The 19,152-nt window shown below is 41.5% G+C and overlaps 1 long non-coding RNA gene across 1 annotated transcript; it reads right to left on the bottom strand.

The window, feature by feature from the left end:
• Positions 1 to 14,329: 14,329 nt before the first annotated feature.
• On the bottom strand, positions 14,330 to 15,107 carry LOC113324323. Its single transcript, XR_003347924.1, has 2 exons — positions 14,788 to 15,107; positions 14,330 to 14,654 (listed from the first exon to the last, which is right to left on the bottom strand). It is a non-coding gene; the product is annotated as an uncharacterized LOC113324323 (long non-coding RNA).
• Between the last annotated feature and the right edge of the window lie 4,045 nt (positions 15,108 to 19,152).

The raw sequence follows: 19,152 nt of genomic DNA, 5'->3' as shown, positions 1-19,152 counted from the left end.
GATAGCGTCGCCACCCACCAGATCCAACGGTAGGGGATCGAGGAAGACGGAAACACTAGAACACTGCGAAGCACTGAAGGATAACCCGAGATTCACTTTATCCTATCCCCAGAAAGATCTAAGATCTACGACTGGGGATAGTCAGACTGACGCAGACAAGATAGGGGTAGAGGACAACTGTCTACCGCGGACAGACATCTCAACTACCCGCATTAAATACCCTCAAACAACATACGTGTCAGTCAGCATGTGGAGGAAGCGCAGATAACACTGAATATTCAAATGGAACAAGCAGAGAAGACCAAAACACGAAGACCTCTGCGTAAGCGGCACAAGACACAAGAGGATAAGGTTATAACGGGCTTCAGAAGTGAACCTCATGTAACCACCCTATAAATACCCCTCTCTCCCAAGTGAAAAAGGGGGGGGGGGACATTGAGAAGAGAAGAGAAGAGAGACAGAGAAATAGAGAAAGTGTAAGTGAGGTTCCTCCTGCTACGCAGGCCTATATTAGTCTCAAAGTCATTCGACTATTTCGGTAATCCCCACCATATAATGAAAAACCCAATCTCGGAGACAGGGATCTGAGTGAGAATCATATAAGTTAATCGTTTCGTCTATGTTCATACATCCATACTTTATATATTCAATTCGTTACTTATAGAATATCATGTTCGTACATTTTATACTTCGTCCATTATTTATCTTATTGTATGAGCTAAGGACAATGATTGTAATTGATGAGACGAGGAAGAGTATTAGAACTCTGAGTCAAGGATTCGACATAACCGATCTGTTCCCTTCAGGCGCAGCCTATTTATTGTATTGTCATGAGTCTGCGCGCATTGTTTGTGAATACTCAGATGACTTTGATCTGCGTGTTCACAATCTGGCACTAGAAACAAGGATATTTATCCCGGTAAAATATTTATCTTCTCATGTGACTTGTTTCAGGCTTCGTTTTCTGAAAGTAACGATGTATGGAACACTACGGTTTTTTTCGTTCATGATTTCAAAAACCAAAATTATGAGCAGATCCGCGTTTATCTACGTAGATCTGATTTTTCATGCATTTTCTAAGTTTTCACGTCCTTGAAAATCAAAACTTCGAACGGATTTACGGTCGTCTACATAGATGGATGCCTTTCGTATCTTCAAGATTTTACACCTTTGAGAACTCAAAACGCTAATAGATATCACGTGGGACCCATTGTCTTCGTGATTTTTTCTCTTTTTCAGGGAAATATTAAAAGATGGAGAAAAGCAAAGATATCGGGAAGGCAAAAGCTTCGTCAAAAGAGATGCCAAGGACGACCCCAGTGGTAACTAGGAGTAAGCAGAGAGGTGAAAAGCTGAAGGCAGCAGATAGGGCGCAGGATAATGCGGAAAGCACGACCCCCATCAATGCCAACATCATCGCAGCAAACGCAGTAAATGCCGCGGCAGCCAAAGCAGGAGCTTCAAGAGCTGGCGGATCCAAGGTTGGATCTCCCAGAATAACCAACGCTCAACTATATGAACATCAGGAAGTTGTAGCAGAGTCAGGAATACAACAACCCCTCTATGGGATGCCCTTAACCAACGAACATAACATACCTTTCCCGACCAAGCAACCGCTTCTAATAGCAGGTCAACCCTCACAACAACCGTCGGGGTCCCGGGGTGCACGGTTAGATCCACCAGAGCCAGTAATACAGATCGTGGATGAGGAACAAACCATAGCCGCCGATGAGCGATTGCGGGCAGGAACACCAAATCAAGGGTCAAATCATTCCGCTCAGATGATGGCCGAGCTAGCAGAATTAAGGAAGAACCAGAAGGCATACGCAGATGCTGTGGCGATATTAGCACAAGAGAACCAAACACTCAAGGAAAGAATCATTCACAGCGCAGAGGTAGAAAACCAACGCGACGAAGCTAACTCCAAGGATGTAGCACCCAATCAAGATAGAAGAATGGTGATCGCAAACAACCCGATTCCATTGAACCGAAGAGGAGCAAGGAGCAGCCAAAGATCAGACCCTGAGTACAATCCCGAGAACTCTGACTACTACGACGGTACCACCCTCCTAAGAGAAAAATCTACCATTCGTGAAGAGCACCAGATCGCAATGGAAAATCTGCGTGCTGAAATGCTGGCAGAAATCAAGGAGATAAAAACTAGGCAGGGAGGCGGAAGACTAGAGCAAGTGATGAAGGAAGCAAACACTACCCCGCTGACGCCACACTTGGCCAGGGCTTCCATACCGCAGACATGTTCGGTTCCTTCTTTCGATTGCTATGACGGGTCAGCTGATCCTGCGGCTCATCTTCGATATTATAATCGAATGATGTCCCGTTGGGATAATGAAGACTCCATACTGTGCAGATACTTCCCATCAAGTCTAAAAGGGTCTGCGTTATCATGGTTCGATAACCTGCCATCAAACTCCATCGATTCCTACGACCAACTCACAGAAAAATTTCTAGCAACATACATGTACAACAAGGTTGTCAATACCGACATGGACAAGCTATTCTCAGTGGAGATGAATTACAAAGAGACCATCAGAGAATATACTGATAGATGGCACAAGATTTTCCAAGCTATTGGCAACGTAGATCCTGTGGTTAGTATCAACTGCTACAAATGGGGGATGGACAGAATGAGTCCTTTGTTTGTGGAGATCCACGGGACCATCCCTACCACCGAAGGAGATATCCGGATAATCATAGAAAAGCATGCAAGGTTAGAAGAAATTCAGCGTGAAAATCCCAGAGCTCATACTCAACGTCCCACACGCACAAATTCCGTGGATCAAGCCAGCGGGTCCAAAAGAGGAATCACAGAAGAGCATCCCAACGCAGAAAGGAAAGAACGAAGGGATGATAGACGAAGAGATGATCGAAAATTTGAAGATCAAGTCTATACCAAGCTGAATACCAGTTATTCGCGCATCCTGAGAGAGATCAAAGGGAGGGAGAACTTCGATTGTCCATGGTCCAAGGGAAAAAAGCCTCCTAGATCAGAAAAATCCAAGGAATATTGTGAATACCACTGTTTCAACGGTCATCAAACAGAAAAGTGCAAAAATCTCAAGATAATGATTCAAAAACTAATCGACGCAGGAGACCTAAAGCAATATATACGGAAGATTGATAACGAAGATAGAACCAAGAGAGGCAAGCAGGTTCAATTACCAGAAGGCAACCGCACCCTCAACACAATTTCATGTTCAGAGATTCAAGGACCATCCCTAACCGCCCAGATTGGGAAGAGATTAAGAAAACAATTCAAAGATTATTGTGAGCTTTATAAGATCGATGGGAAAGAGGTAAACGAGCACGAACAATGGATGGACGCGCCCATGACCTTCGACGCAGACGATGTGGAAGAAGACATGGAAGACCATAATGATCCTCTAGTCCTCACACTCCCAATAGCAGGGTGCAATGTCAAGAAAATTCTCATCGATGGAGGAAGCTCAGTCAACGTCCTGTTCTATGACAAGTTCAAACGTATGGAACTCAACGACGAGCAACTGCTGTCATCTTACTACACCATCTACGGATTCAACGGCGCAGCTACAAAGCCCCTAGGGGACATTGTCTTACAAGTAGACGCAGGGCCCATGAAAGTGGACACTCGATTCAGCGTCGTAGATGCACCTTCACCTTACAACGCCATCATCGGAAGAAGATGGGTTCACAAGCTCAAAGGAGTAGCGGCAACTTACTATCAATATCTCAGATTCCCAACACCCCAGGGAGTCATGGAAATTAAAGGAGACCAAGTAACTGCGCGGGAATGTCAGACCTCACAGAATCATATCAATAACGAGCGGGAAGAAAACCACCAGTCCCGAAGAGCCAAAAATAAGGAAATAACCATAGATACATATCTGGAAGAAATCTCCGGAAAAAACCTTCTAAACGTGAGCACCACTGGCAGCGCAGAAGCCAGCACCTACGCGACAAAAGAAAACGGAGAGCACACCAAATAGCAATCAAAGAATGTTCCTCTCTTGGGGGAACCAAAACCCACGTTTACGCCTGTAGAAGCAGCTAAAGAAATCAACATAGGTACTGAGGGAAATCCGAAGATTATCAGAATAGGCACCTTGATGTATGAAGAAAGAGAAGCCGCGCTAATCAAACTTCTAAAGGAATACGCGGACATCTTTGCTTGGAAATTAGGGGACATGCCGGGAATTGACCCAAAGTTAGTTCATCACGAACTTCGAATAAAACTAGGTACCCCCCCCTTTTAGGCAGAAGGTGCGCAAAGTAGCTCCAGAATACCATCGAGCAGTTGAAGTGGAACTCCGCAAACTACTGGACGCAGGATTCATCAAAGAAGTTAAGTACCCAACATGGATCTCTAACATGGTCATCGTACAGAAGAAAAATGGCGGAGTAATAATATGCATCGACTTCACCAACCTCAATAAGGCTTGCCCTAAAGATAGCTATCCACTGCCAAGCATTGACCAACTTGTTGAGGCAGTTGAAGGATACGAAGAAATGTCATTCATGGATGGATACTCTGGATACAATGAATTATTCCTAGTAGAAGAAGATCAACAACATACAACATTCTATACACCACACGACTCTATTGCTACGTAAGAATTCCCTTTGGATTGCAAAACGCAGGGGCAACCTACCAAAGAATGGTGGATGCAATTTTCAAACCATGGATTGGAAGTACGCTGGAAGTATATGTGGATGATATGCTCGTTAAAAGCAAGCTGCGCAAAGATCATCACCAATACCTAAAAGATATTTTCCAAGCAATGACAGTGCACAACATGAAGGTAAACCCAGAGAAGTGCACTTTTGGTGTCACTTCCGGAAATTTCCTCGGATATTTGGTGACGAAGAGGGGCATTGAAGTCGATCCCGCTAAAATTGACGCCATCGTAAGAATGCCATCCCCAAAGAGTTTAAAAGAGGTTCAGAAACTCAATTGTTCGCTGGCTGCGCTGGGGAGGTTCATATCCAGGTCCTCGGACAAATGTAAGCACTTTTTTAAAATTCTCAAAAAAGGAAGCAAATTCGAATGGACGGCAGAGTGCGAGGAAGCTTTTCGAAATATCAAAGAATACCTGGCTGAGATCCCTATATTACAAAAACCAGACCCTGATGAAGTGTTGGCACTATACATAGCAGCAACAGAAGATGCAGTCAGCGCAGTATTGGTTAAAACCAACACGAAGATAGAGCATCCCATCTATTACATCAGCAAGACTCTGAACGAAGCAGAAAGAAACTACACGAAGATCGAGCAGCTCATCTTGGCATTAGTATGGGAAACCCTGAAACTCAGAACTTACTTTTGACTCACTACGTCCGCGTCCCATGCAAAGCTCCGCTAGAAGCAGTCCTTAAAAACGCAGGAAAAGTAGGCAGAAATGCAAAATGGAATACTCATCTAGATCAGTTCAATATCATCCATGAACTACAACACTCTCAGAAGTCACAAGTATTAGCATATTTCCTAGCAGACTTACCATTGGATAACTGCGAAGAAGTCATCATCGAAGGACGAAAGGCAGCAGGACTACCAGAGATGGACGAAGGTAAAGACCCTATAGACATCTTGGAACCAAAAAATCCTAGGCAATGGGAAGTCTTCGTAGATGGGTCGAAAAATAAAGAAGGGGAGGGGATAGGCATCGTAATCACCACCCCAACAGGAGACAGGATCATACATGCTTTCAGGTTAGAATTCAAGGGGAATACCAACAACATAGTTGAATATGAAGCAGTGGTGCATGCCCTTCAGTTGATAATAGAAATGGGCATAACTGACGTGCGTCTGACAAGCGATTCACATCTAGTCATCCGACAAAAAGGGTTGCAATATAATGTTTATGACAGAACATTGTCAGCATACATGGAATTGGTGCAAACACTGGCATCACAAATCCCAAACATCAAATTCCGACACATGGCAAGGAAGGAACTCAGGCACGCGGATGCCCTGGCCTACATATCATCGATGCTCAGAAACGAGGACGTCAAAGCAATCAAAGTAACCAGGATTTACGAGCCTTTAATTGATATTCAAGAACTCTGCGCTGCACAGCAGAGGAAACACGCAGAAGAAAATATGGCAGATGATGACGTGGGAGAATTCATCGCGGATGATTTCCAAGAAGACGACATCGTAGCTAAGGAAGATCAAGATGAAGACTTCAGCAAAGAAGAAGATTGGAGATCTGAGATTCATATTTTCCTAAAAGAAAGAATTATACCCTCACACCTAAAGCAAGCCAGAAAAATACAGTCAGAGGCAAGAAGATATGATCTGAGAAAAGAAATTTTGTACAAAGAATCTTTTCTCGGACCATTATTACGTTGCCTATCCAGATCCGAAGGACATTTTGCTTTTGAAAGACATACACCGCGGCGACGCAGGCAATCACAACGGAATGAGATCCCTAGCAGATAAGGCGAAAACTCAAGGATATTACTGGCCAATAATGATACGAGACGCGCAAGAATGTCACGAAGATGCGAAGAATGCCAGCGTTTCGCCAAAAAAATCCACGCACCAGCAACAATGTTAAACCCAGTAGACAGCCCTTGGCCATTCTCAAAATGGGGCATAGACATCGTGGGTCCCCTAATCGAAGGATCAGGGAAGAGAAGATTCTTGATAGTGGCCACGGACTATTTCAGCAAATGGGTAGAGGCTAAAGCCCTGGAAAGCATTCGAGACGCAGATGTCTTCACATTCATTTTTCAAAACATCATTTGCAGGTTTGGCATACCAGCTGAGATTGTATCCGACAATGGCAAGCAATTCCAAGGAAAAAACATCGACTTACTCTTCGATACTTCCAAAATTCGAAAGAACAAGTCAACACCAATTTACCCTCAAAGCAATGGTCAGGCAGAACCCACAAACAAAACCCTCGCACTCATCCTCAAAAAGCAGTTGGACGAATACAAGAAGCGTTGGTGTGAGCGACTACACAACGTTTTGTGGGCTTATAGGACAACTCGAAGATCAGCCACGGGAGAATCCCCATTCTTACTCACCTATGGAGCCGAAGCTATTATCCCAACAGAAATAATCATGCCAACTACGAAGACTGAAGCATGGGAAAAGAACCTCACAGCGGACATGATGTTGGAAAGGTTGGATGATCTAGAAGAGAGGAGGAAGGCAGCATTACAAAAAATGGAAAACTATCAAAGGAAACTAGCAAGGGAGTATAATAAGAGGGTTAACCTTAGAAATTTCTTAGAATGGCAGTATGTGCTGAGGACCATTCCCCAATACCAACGAGAAAAGAAGTGGGGAAAATTAGCACCAACATGGGGGGGACCCTTCGTCATATATGATGTTGCAGGAAATGGGTCTTATTATCTGCGCAACCTAAAAGGGGAGATCCTCAAACACCCATGGAATGCAAAATATCTCAATCCATATTACCCGTAGAGGGAAACGCAGACCTGCATCTACATGAAGAGCACAAGAAGAAGAAAACGACGCTTGCGATCGACATGTTTCTATCTCTGAGAGAGGAATAGCAAACCTCAACCTATCAATCAAGCAAACTTTTGGCAAAAAATAGGCAATACATGGAGAGACATATAACAAGACGACTGCGTGTAAATATAACACCTCACGAGAACCCTACACCTGTAAATACAGCCTCCGCGTCAATACTTCATCCTCCTGTTTTTTACTATTTACTACCTCAGAGGTTCCATCAATGGAATTCTTCTAAATGTAACTCAACTGAATAGACACTTTAACCCTCTTTCACCCGTGTACGTAGACACTCTGCTGTCGAACCACGTAAACACTGATGTTAATTGTTCTATTTTACTTGGGGAAAGTAGTCACCTACAATCTCTCGGGACTCCCCTATCAGCGTCTATAAGTGTAGGACCATGGGGAAGGCATCCAGCAGAAAGAGATACCCAACCAATCTCATGGCAGCGGGTTGACGGAATGAACATACTATCCAAACAACTCATATCCTAGAACGCTGCCCCGACCCCCACCGTCTGGGAATCCTCTGGCCCAGGATTAGCCAGCAGGGTGACAGGTCTCAAGACGTTCACGAAGATACACATATCTTCGGGTTCACACTCAAACAATTCACTTACACTTATGGAAGCGGGTCGACGGAATGAACGTACATTCCAAACAACTCATATCCTATAACGCTGCCCCGACCCCCACCGTCTGGGAATCCTCTGCCCAGGATTAGCCAGCGGGGTGACAGGTCTCAAGGCGTTCACGAAGAGACACACATCTTCGGGTTCGCACCCAAACACTTCACTATCCCTGGTTACAGTCGGTTATATTCCAAATTAACCATAACAATTATCAATTCATTAAAAGTTGATTACAGGCTTGGAAATGTTACGCGGAAATAAGAAAATACAAAAGGAATCTCACGAAGCCTCATAATAAAAAAAGATCAACTCTCTACAAAAATCTACTCGGATGATTCAACCCCACCAGCAGGTTTAGCAATCTTCCCCTTCTACGTTGAAGGTACGCTCCCACCCGAGGAAGGGCCTGAAGAACTAGATGTAGGGGGAGGGGGTTTCTCACGGCGCGGATAGCTCCTGATAAGGCCATGCTCGGTCTTCAGATCATGCTCAATGCTATCCAGAATTTTATTGGTCTCTTCCACTAGTTGACACCGAGCCTTGTACGCAATAACAGTATTCATCATCTCAGCCTTTGACAACAACGAGGAAATGCGACTCACTTCCTTCAAAGCGGCTTGGGCAGCCTCGTCCCTTGATGTAGTTAAACCTTTATGATAATTAATCTGACTTTTCTGATGCATTAATTGAGATTGAGCCTCCGCAAGCTCTTCATTTGCAGTACGAAGCTGTCCCTGGAGCTCTGCAAGTAAAAGAAAAACGCAGATGGTTAGGTCCAGGAAATTGCAGAATCACACTCGATAATATAAGTATATACCTTCGACTCTCGCCGAATCTATTTCATATTCGTTAAACAGCAGCATCACGGGCTTCACCAAGAAAATCATACTCATCTGACAACTTCTTATAATCCGCTTGAAGGGTTGAAAGGGCGTACTGACTCGCATCTAATTCTACCTGTTTCATTGAATCCAAGTGACGAAGATGATTGACCTCATTATTTAAACCCTCCAGACCCTTGTTGATCCGGTACATATTTACTTCAAGATTCCTCTCAGCCTCAGCTTGGCGTACCACATCAGCCCTAGACGCAGCTAAAGCTTTGCTGAGAGCACCAGCCTCAGCCCTAGCGTCATCTCTCTCCCTAGCAAGACGCAGAAGGTAATCTTTAACATCAGAGGTCTGAGAAGAATGATCTTGACGCAATTCTTCTTCCAAGAGATTGATTTTAGCTTCCATTGATGAGACCTGTTCTCGGGATTCACGAAGATTATCACGCGTCCACAACAACGTTCCATCAAACAAACGACGATCATTGTTATATTGGTTCTGCAAATCAATCATTTGGACTCGCCTGACCCGCCACTTCTCTGCCAGAGCATTATGTTCACCGGCACGAGCATTCCACTTATCGGCCTCGCTCTTTATCTTCTCTACCAACTCTGCGATGCGAGATTTCTGACGCTGCCGCTCTTTCCGAAGCCATACTAACTCAGGAACTCCACCCACTGAAGATAGGTTGGGGGAGGGAGACTCAGACAGAACACTAATTACGGTAAAGGACAATAGCAAGGAAGAGAACAAATAATCAAACCTGTAACAGCCGAAGAATTCTTCTTGGCCTCCTCCAATTCACTACGAACCATAGCAAGATCCATACGAAGCTTCTCCTCCTCCTTGCCTATTTTATCCTTAGCCTTGAGGAGACTCTTCAAGTCACATATATCCCTATCCCTATCAACGATGACAGTCTCAGCCGCAGTAAGCTCCTCTTCCCGAAGACGAAGCTTAGCCTCCAACTTAAGGGATTTGGCCTTAAAAAACTGGTACAACATGTGATTGCAATGCTCACTCCTCATCATCTGCGAATCAGAAGATTAGAACACCCTGACTCTAAAAATTTCTAAAAACTGATACCAGGAAAAATGATAAGAGAACTCACCTCTAACATCCGTTATTGGGGAAATCCATACTGATACCCATCAGCCAACGCCATCATATCAGCAACAGTCGAGGGAGCATCGAATACTAGAGCAGCCTACGAGGCCCGAAGATTCTTATCCCACGCTACTGCAACCTGGTCCTCGGGAGACAATTGCATCATCTTACGGGTATAGGCATCAGAGTTCTTCTCACCCTCCACCACAGGGGCTGGATTGGGTACGAACATCAAGTTCTTATTCTTAAACCAAGCTAAGATGGCATCATCACCCTCCAGGATCAGTGACTGAGGAAAATCATCTCCAGGAGACCCAACCAAGGCCTTACCCATGTCCGTGAATTTAGCACCCGAAGAGTTCGAGGCTACTCTTGCGTCCAAATCTGGAAGGTCTCTAGCACCGCTCCCCTCTGGAACATCACTAGAATCCACGACTCCCTTACCATTCCCGTCCACCTTGTTAGAATTACCAAGCACATCCCAATCATCGTTGGGGGAAAGAAGGTTGAACTCAGAAGCCAGGCCCAGGGCAGCGTTTATGTCAAAACCATCCTCCGCAGAATAAATCCGACCAAAGGAAAACTCCTGAGACATAGAAGGAATTTCACCACCAGCACCCTCATCACCAAGGCCAGTGCTATCATCACCAACATCACTGCAACCCGCAGGATTAGCTTTTGCACCAGCATCATAACACCCTGCGGGATTAATCTCACCACCAATACCGCTGCCACCGGCGGTAGTATTCCCTTCAACAAATTCATCAACATCATGACCGGGAGGGGATGTATCAGTACGCTCTTCTATGTCAGACACATCTTCATCCTCGCCAAGATCAGTCACAGGACTGTTAACTTCTTCATAAACCTCCGCCTCCTCGATTATTGCGGTGGTGGACTGCTTGGGATTTATCCTCCTCTTCTTCGTCGCCTAAAAATACAAGGCACAAGAATAAAAATCCCTAACTTTGAAAAGAATTAAAACTGCCTCAACTAAAGGACAAGGCATATAGAAATCTTACCTTGACAACCGCAGCATTCTTCGCCTGAAGATCAGCATCGGAACTCTCTTCGTCATCTCCATCAACAACATCGAGGGCATATTGGAAATTCATGCCCTCAAAATTCAAATGCCAAGGACGGAAATTCCCATAACGAGCAGGAGGAGCCGTACGTATCTGTCTATCTGCGGTAGGACGCCATCCTTGCGGACCTAGAACCCACCCCCAAGCCCAGGGACCAACAACCTCAATAACAGTTGCGTGCCATTCATAGTCATGATCACGCTTGATCCGCTCACGAGTAGGAAACACCAGTTTGTTAGTAGAATTCTCTGTACCCGGGACGTACTTCACCTTAGCACCACTTACTTCACTCAGAAGGCGTATCTCACCACGAGGAGCGGCAATATTCCGAAGACTCACACTCCACGGTTTACGATTCCTACTGTTAACATAGTCACCGAAAGACTTGTTAAAATTTTCAGGCGTATACCACTCCCTTTCCTCAGGGTTTGGAACATAAAGAGTCATCATTGTCTCTCCTTTGCTCCGAAGATAACACTCCCTCAGTGCACGAAGATAATTCCCATGAAGTTGGGAAATAGAGCGACAGTGTGTGTTCTTCGAAGAACCCTCTCGAACAGCCAACACATCATAATAAAAAGAATCCCCATACTTGTACAAAGGCAACATAAGACCCGCTTCAAAGGCCCCCACAGTGGTCAGCAGATGAAATTCATCAAACTTATACGTCGATATCATCTCATAAGTAATATCATCATCAGCAGCGTGAAAACGAACATCGAATAGTTGAAGACCATGTTTTTCCTTGAAAACCTCCAGATCAATATGTTTGAAGGTCACTTTCTTCTCCCCAACAGCGACGCTGCGTACCTCCTGAGAAATATCCTCCTCCTCCACGGGATCAGGCGCAGAATCCTTCGAAGAGTTTCTATCGGAAGCTTTTCTCTTAGGCTGAACCTTAGATGCATCAGTCTTCGAAATCACTTCTTTCGAAGACCTCCCCTTGGTTTGAGACACTGGGGGGAGGTAGAGGATGTTGGTGAAACGCGGAAGGAGGCACCACTGACCGAAGAGGTAGGACATCCCGCGTTCTCTTAGGATCATCACGCGGATTAGCTGAGGGACGAGAAACAGCATACCGGGAGCCAAGAGTCTCTTTTGGCCGGTCCCCCTTCTGCGTATTACCTCTATGCGACTCACTCCTCTTAGAAGTTAAGCGTCTCTGACCAGAAGAAGACGAAACCCTATGAACGCGGGCATCACCTTGGGAAGAGTTAGACGAACCTCCACCAGGCGGACAAACATCAGGATCCCTACGCGGAGGAGATCTATGCTGACTAGGAGGTGGAGTTTGATAAGAAACCCGCGGATGATCATCCATGTCTGCGTAGTACACAAACAAGTTTCAGATTTTCGCGGATACAAAACGAAAATCAAAAAACCAAACTTCACCCAGTTGTTCATAATCATGAACCAGATGGAAAATAAGAACAAAACCTAAATAAAAAGAGGAAATAACAAATAGGGGAAACCATACACGAAGGACGATATCATTACTGTTTATAATGACGAACAGGGGCAATGATACACACATCTATATATATGTTCTTCATCACAAACACATATAGCAGCAACAGAAAACGAATATATTTTTCAAAAGATAATCATACACAATAAAACCACTTACCTATAAAGGAAAAATCAGGGTCGTAAAGAAAGCTTCGAGGAACAACAACAACAACAGCAGAAAAGCTCCGAGGAACGACAACAGCAGCAGCAACAAAGACAAAAACAACAGCAACAACATCAACAATTAATAACAAGGAAACAAAAGCAGAGAACAAAAGTTCTGAGGAAAGAGAACAAATGAAATTTATGACTAGAGAATTTTCATATTCCTTCTCATATATATATATATATAGAAAGAGAAATAAAACCGCCCCACTACCCAAGAAGAAGTTATTGCAAATAGTGGGGAACGTGCCCTAAAATCTAGGAAAATAATAAAGAGAAGATGAAGAGAGTAACACGTTTTTTCTTCCCACTTCGACTAACCGCACAGTAGGATGAAAAGGGGCAAATTGTAGGTACACATTTCATCTTCCGCCACGTATCCACAAAGACACACGTGGTGGACATGCGGCTGAGAACATCAAGATATGATATCACACGTGGACAGCCAAGAGACGCGCCTTATCAAGATAGCGTCGCCACCCACCAGATCCAACGGTAGGGGATCGAGGAAGACGGAAACACTAGAACACTACGAAGCACTGAAGGATAACCCGAGATTCACTTTATCCTATCCCCAGAAAGATCTAAGATCTATGGCTGGGGATAGTCATACTGACGCAGACAAGACAGGGGCAGAGGACAACTGTCTACCGCAGACAGACATCTCAACTACCCGCATTAAATACCCTCAAACAGCATACGTGTCAGTCAGCTTGTGGAGGAAGCGCAGATAGCACTGAATATTCAAACGGAACACGCAGAGAAGACCAAGAACACGAAGACCTCTGCGTAAGCGGCACAAGACATAAGAGGATAAGGTTATAACGGGTTTCATAAGTGAACCCCATGTAACCACCCTATAAATACCCCTCTCTCCCAAGTGAAAAAGGGGGGGAAACATTGAGAAGAGAAGAGGAGAGAGACAGAGAAATAGATAAAGTGTAAGTCAGGTTCCTCCTGCTATGCAGACTTATATTAGTCTCAAAGTCATTCGACTATTTCGGTAATCCCCACCATATAATGAAAAACCCAATCTCGGAGACAGGGATCTGAATGAGAATCATATAAGTTAATCGTTTCGTCTATGTTCATAGATCCATACTTTATATATTCAATTTGTTACTTAAAGCATATCATGTTCGTACATTTTATATTTCGTCCATTATTTATCTTATTATATGAGCTAAGGACAATGATTGTAATTGATGAGACGAGGAAGAGTATTAGAACTCTGAGTCAAGGATTCGACATAACCAATCTATTCCCTTCAGGCGCAGCCTATTTATTGTATTGTCATGAGTCTGCGCGCACTGTTTGTGAATACTCAGATGACTTTGATATGCGTGTTCACAACCAGCACCGTCGCCACAGACACCGTCGTCGTCGCCACCGCCACCACTATCAACACGAGATCAAATATCTTTCCAAAATGTAATCAAAGATCAAACCTTATGATCGTTTGACGGGTTTGGTGATATATTTACATAAATCACATGAGATAAATTGATCGATAGTAGCAGAATCAAAATTTCCTCTACGGGATCAAATTAATATACATAAGCATATCAAATCACATCAGATAAATTAAAAACTTCATTAAATCGATCGGAATCAATGAATTTTATCATCATATTCATTCAAAATACAAAAGATTTTTTTTCTCGCAAATCTTGTGAAACTGATCGAATGGAGAATTTTGTTTGAACTTTAAACACGGGTGCAGAAGACAACCAATCGGATCCAGGTATTTTCCAGATCTGTGAACCCAGCTAAGTTCTCAACCCCACTTTTGTAGCAGTTTATCAAGATTAGCATTTCTTTGTTCTCTTTTTCCTCCTGTAAAATCAATCAAACAATGTAAACATTCATTTTTAGTGGGTTTCATATACAAACAGAGAATCATATGAGAAATAATAAAAACTGAAAATCAGAAATTGAAAACTGAGAGAAAAAAGAAAAACCAATTAACTGTCTGCTTGAGATAACATGAAAATAAGAGAGATTAAACAAGCCTTCAAGAAAAATAACCCGTTTAGTCTTTGTTTAGCACTTTAGCATCATAACTCATGCCATGCCATGCCATCAAAATTGAGATTAAGAGATTTGGATACATTTCTGTTGGAAGAACAATTAAAAATAAGAGGAATTAGGCATAAAATTAAAGAAGTAAGAAAACTATTTAAGTTGGAGTTGCTTGATCATTCGACAGAAGAGAAGTTATGCTAGAGAGGGGAGAGAGAGTGGTGGGGTGAGCACCGAGCAGAAATGAAAAGTGAAGCAAGTAAAGAGTTGACTGCTCTTATCCACGTGTGGCGCATTCAATAGTAAGTTTCGGTGAACAGATTTTATCTCGTTTTTTTAACTTATTTGTTGAGTGGGAAGGGGCTACCGGGAAGAAAGAGAATCAGAAGTTTGACCATGCATATGATATGGCCGTATTGGTCCTTTGCACATTCATTTCCAATAGTCTTTTTTTTTTTTTTTTTTTTTTTGAACATCACATTTTACCCAAGCTAATAATTTAGAGTGTAATTTCTTCGTCGGCCCCCACCACTGCGACAGTAATTTATAATTATGTTCCAAACACAAACAATGGTTCATCCAAAATTTAAAAAATCAATATAAGAAAGAAAAATCAAAGGAGTCCATAAACATAGTGATTTTTTTCTTCTGACGATCAGATCAAAATCAAATGAACCTGTGAAATCTAATACAAAGTCTGATTAAATTTTAACAAGTCCAACTGAAATCATACAATAAGAACATGGTTACAATAATTAATTTAGCCTGCTTGACAGACAGGGGAAGAATAAAAAGAAAACAAATTAAAAGAGAAAAATAAACACTAACAAAATTCGTATCCAAAATAAAAGATGCAAAATGCTTTTATTTACCGACATGCAACGTACTTACACTCTACTTGTTAATTATAATTAATAGTATATTTCAAATTCGTTTATAGGTATAAATTATAGTTGTCCCTACACATGTAATGTTTAATGATAACCAAAATATCATTTAAAATTGGCTAGGTTGGTAAGGATTCAACCTAGACGAATTTGCTTAGTTATTTCAAAACACAACAGGTAATTTAGTTATTTCGAACTGCTAAGTTATTTGGAAACTCTTGAGACATCCTATATCCTAGATAAAAGTAACACAATTCATCAGACCCTAAAAGAAAAAGTCTTCCAAATAAAAGGGGCTATCCCATCTCCAAATTTGGATTCTTTACACTTTAAGAAAAGACGACTTTTTGGGGACTATTCATCATACTTTTACTAGGTCATTATGAAGTAAAAATGAGAATCCCTTGTTATATATTTATGGTAATGGCCAAAGTTCCCTTATTTTTATCTTCTTTTATTTAATATATATTTTTTTGGACTTATTTTTTCTGGTTCAGTTCAACTATTTTCTTTCTTCCCTAGTCGGAACTCAATCTGTTCTTCATATGTGAAAGACAGACTGATGTCCGTTAGGGAAAAAACCAGACGAATCTTAATATATTCTTTATAGGCGAAGAATAAATTGAGATTCAGCGAGTAAAAAAATGAACGTGCAATTGGGGGATATGAATTAATATCGCCATCCAATAGTTTCTGCTAAGGGGTGTTTTAGGGGCGGAAATATTAAATTACTTTTTAAAACAAATAAAAGCTAAATCAAACCTAAATACTTCCCAGTCCCTTTCAAATTGTCTTTTCCTTCTCTGTCGGCTCCTCACTTTGAATTTTTTTTATATCGTCGGTATTGTATTTGTGATGAAGACCATGCCGAAATTAATGAAGACCCTGCCGGAAGTGATGAAGTGTTTTTTTTTTTACATCACCGACATTGTACTAATGATGAAGACCATGCCGTAAACTGTGCCTTAGTTAGTTGACATTATTCAATGCCGGTAACTGGTCCCGGCGTGCTCGATAAATAACTTACAATGCCGGCATGGTATGTTGGGAGTACCCATTTTCTGTATATTTTGTAACATTTGTCGGCATGGATAAAACTATGATGACCCTGCCGGTAAGAAGGTTGCCGACATGGTATTCATACTTCATCTATGCTGACACTCTATTTTTCAGGTGTGACAATGGCGAACGCAAGATCAGCTGAGGATTCAACATACAACCCTTGTTCAGAAGACTTGGAGACATCTCTTTGTTCACTATTATCACTCATTTTAACCAAATTCCTATTACCTCAAAATTTTCCTTCTACTCCCACCCAAGTGAAATGATTGTGATTTATACTAATCATTATCAAACTAATCCGTTAACTTAGTTAATTATAATGAGTACTGCTAATAGGAGGAAGATAATAACGGATTTGAGGAGGAAAACAAAATGGCCCAATTATGGCCAATACCAAGTCAAAATCAGACAATATGAAAGGAAATAAATATTTATAAGCTACCAAATCTATCCTCAATGACAAAATGTTCGGTTCCTTCGCTACAAGAAGTTCCACAACCAGTTTTTAATGTTCTTTACCTATCTTTTCTATATTGGCACGAACTCACAGTGGTTCAAGAGTGAAAAACAACCAAAATCAAAAAGGAATTAACTAACCCTTCTTGGATTTAAAAATCTTAATTTCCAATTTTATATCGTTATATATCACTTGAACGGTTTTGTTATAGTTGGTCGAAAACACAAAATCCAAAAGACACCAACATGATTAAGTTGGAATTGATATTGTACTAGATATGAGTATAAAAGGCTCACCAATTGGGTCCTTCAAATACGATGCTTATCTTGAAGGTGTCATTAGTTTCTTCTCCTTTCCCTCACCGTGCAACTTAAATTTATACATCATACTTCCATGTTATTATAAAACATCATTATTTGAATTCAATCTTGAAATGTTTGACGGTCAAAATAAAAGGGTTCATGTTATTGATGTCGATTTTAAGAATTGCTTATTGTTATTTTCTCTTCCATGGCCGGTGAAAAAATTAGGGTTCATAAGAAAATGAAGGATTTCATTGATTTCAGGCTAAATTATAGGATATAACTGACATTTCCGCATTTTTTTGAAAAGTCAATGCCTCCTCCCAAATTACAATTCTCTCCTCTTAATCAGTCCCTCCTCAAATCCAGTCCTTCCCTCATATTAACAGGACTCATTATAATTAATTACTAAACATGATTAGTGAGGGGTATATTAGAAATTATCTAAATTACCTGGATAGGGCGTGACTTTGATTTACTATATATATATTTCCTTTTTGTCTTTTTCATATATCCCCTAATTAGTTTCCATATTCCCCAATTGCGCGTTCAAAAAAATCCAAACGAATTTGGGTTCGGCTAAAAAGTATGAATCGTATTTGCCGAACCTCAATATGTTCTTCAAAAAAAAATCAATTTATACGAATCTCAATTTGTTTCTTGTATGGGAAGAACAAATTGAAATTCCATTAGGAAACATAAAACAACAACAACAACCAAACCGTAAGAAATTGAAAAAAAAAAGTACAAACAAATATATTAAAAAAAGGAAAAAGAAAAAGGAAAGTAGAATAAAAATTATAGCAATTTAAATAAGTAAAGGGATTATTGATTTTTATTTTCTTTAAAAAAAAAAAAGTGGGAACCCTTTTTGTTGGAAGGGGGAACCTTATTAGATTAGGAAAAACTAGTGTATTACAGTTCTTATAGTACGAGTAATAATTACTGTGTTTCTATCATCGAGTAAAATATTGGAAATGAAAGATGGGCATGTGTTATCCTAAATTATTGTTGCCGATATAGTTGGATATTGTTGTTGGTGATCTACCGCCTCGTTTGCTAGCTTGTCCACTACCTAATTGGCCTCTCTGTAATCATGTGTAAGTTTCACTTGTGGTATACTCTCCATTAGCATCCTTATCTCCTGTATAATTCCTCCTAGGTACCATAATATGGTTTCGCTTTGGTTTTGTATCAGTTGGATGAATGCTTTTGAATCCTCTTTGAACCATACTCTGGGCCAAAGTTGTTGTTTTGCTATCCTTGATTCCGAATGCTCTGAGTGCTTTTTCTTTTGGTAAACCTGTGAATTTCTTACCAGCCATAGATGCCATAGAGTGAAACTGTAGACGCTTTGATTGTTGTTGCTGGTAGCTTTATGTCAAACAATTGTTTTATGTTGTTTGGTTTGTCGGGTGTTGAACTTGTATTTGGGCTTCTAGGTAGATGTGTGATGATAAGATTCCATAGTTGGGTAGCTTGCGAGCATTCAAAAAGTAGATGTTGCTCGATTTCTCTTTGGGTGTTGCAGACTGGACATAGGTTTGTTGGTGTGATGTTGGTGTGATGTAATTTGTCGAAGGTGGGTAATCCTTCTAGGGTAA

The sequence above is a fragment of the Papaver somniferum genome, chromosome 11 (assembly GCF_003573695.1).
Source record: "Papaver somniferum cultivar HN1 chromosome 11, ASM357369v1, whole genome shotgun sequence".
NCBI lineage: Eukaryota > Viridiplantae > Streptophyta > Magnoliopsida > Ranunculales > Papaveraceae > Papaver > Papaver somniferum.
This window is presented reverse-complemented; position numbering and strand designations above follow the sequence as displayed.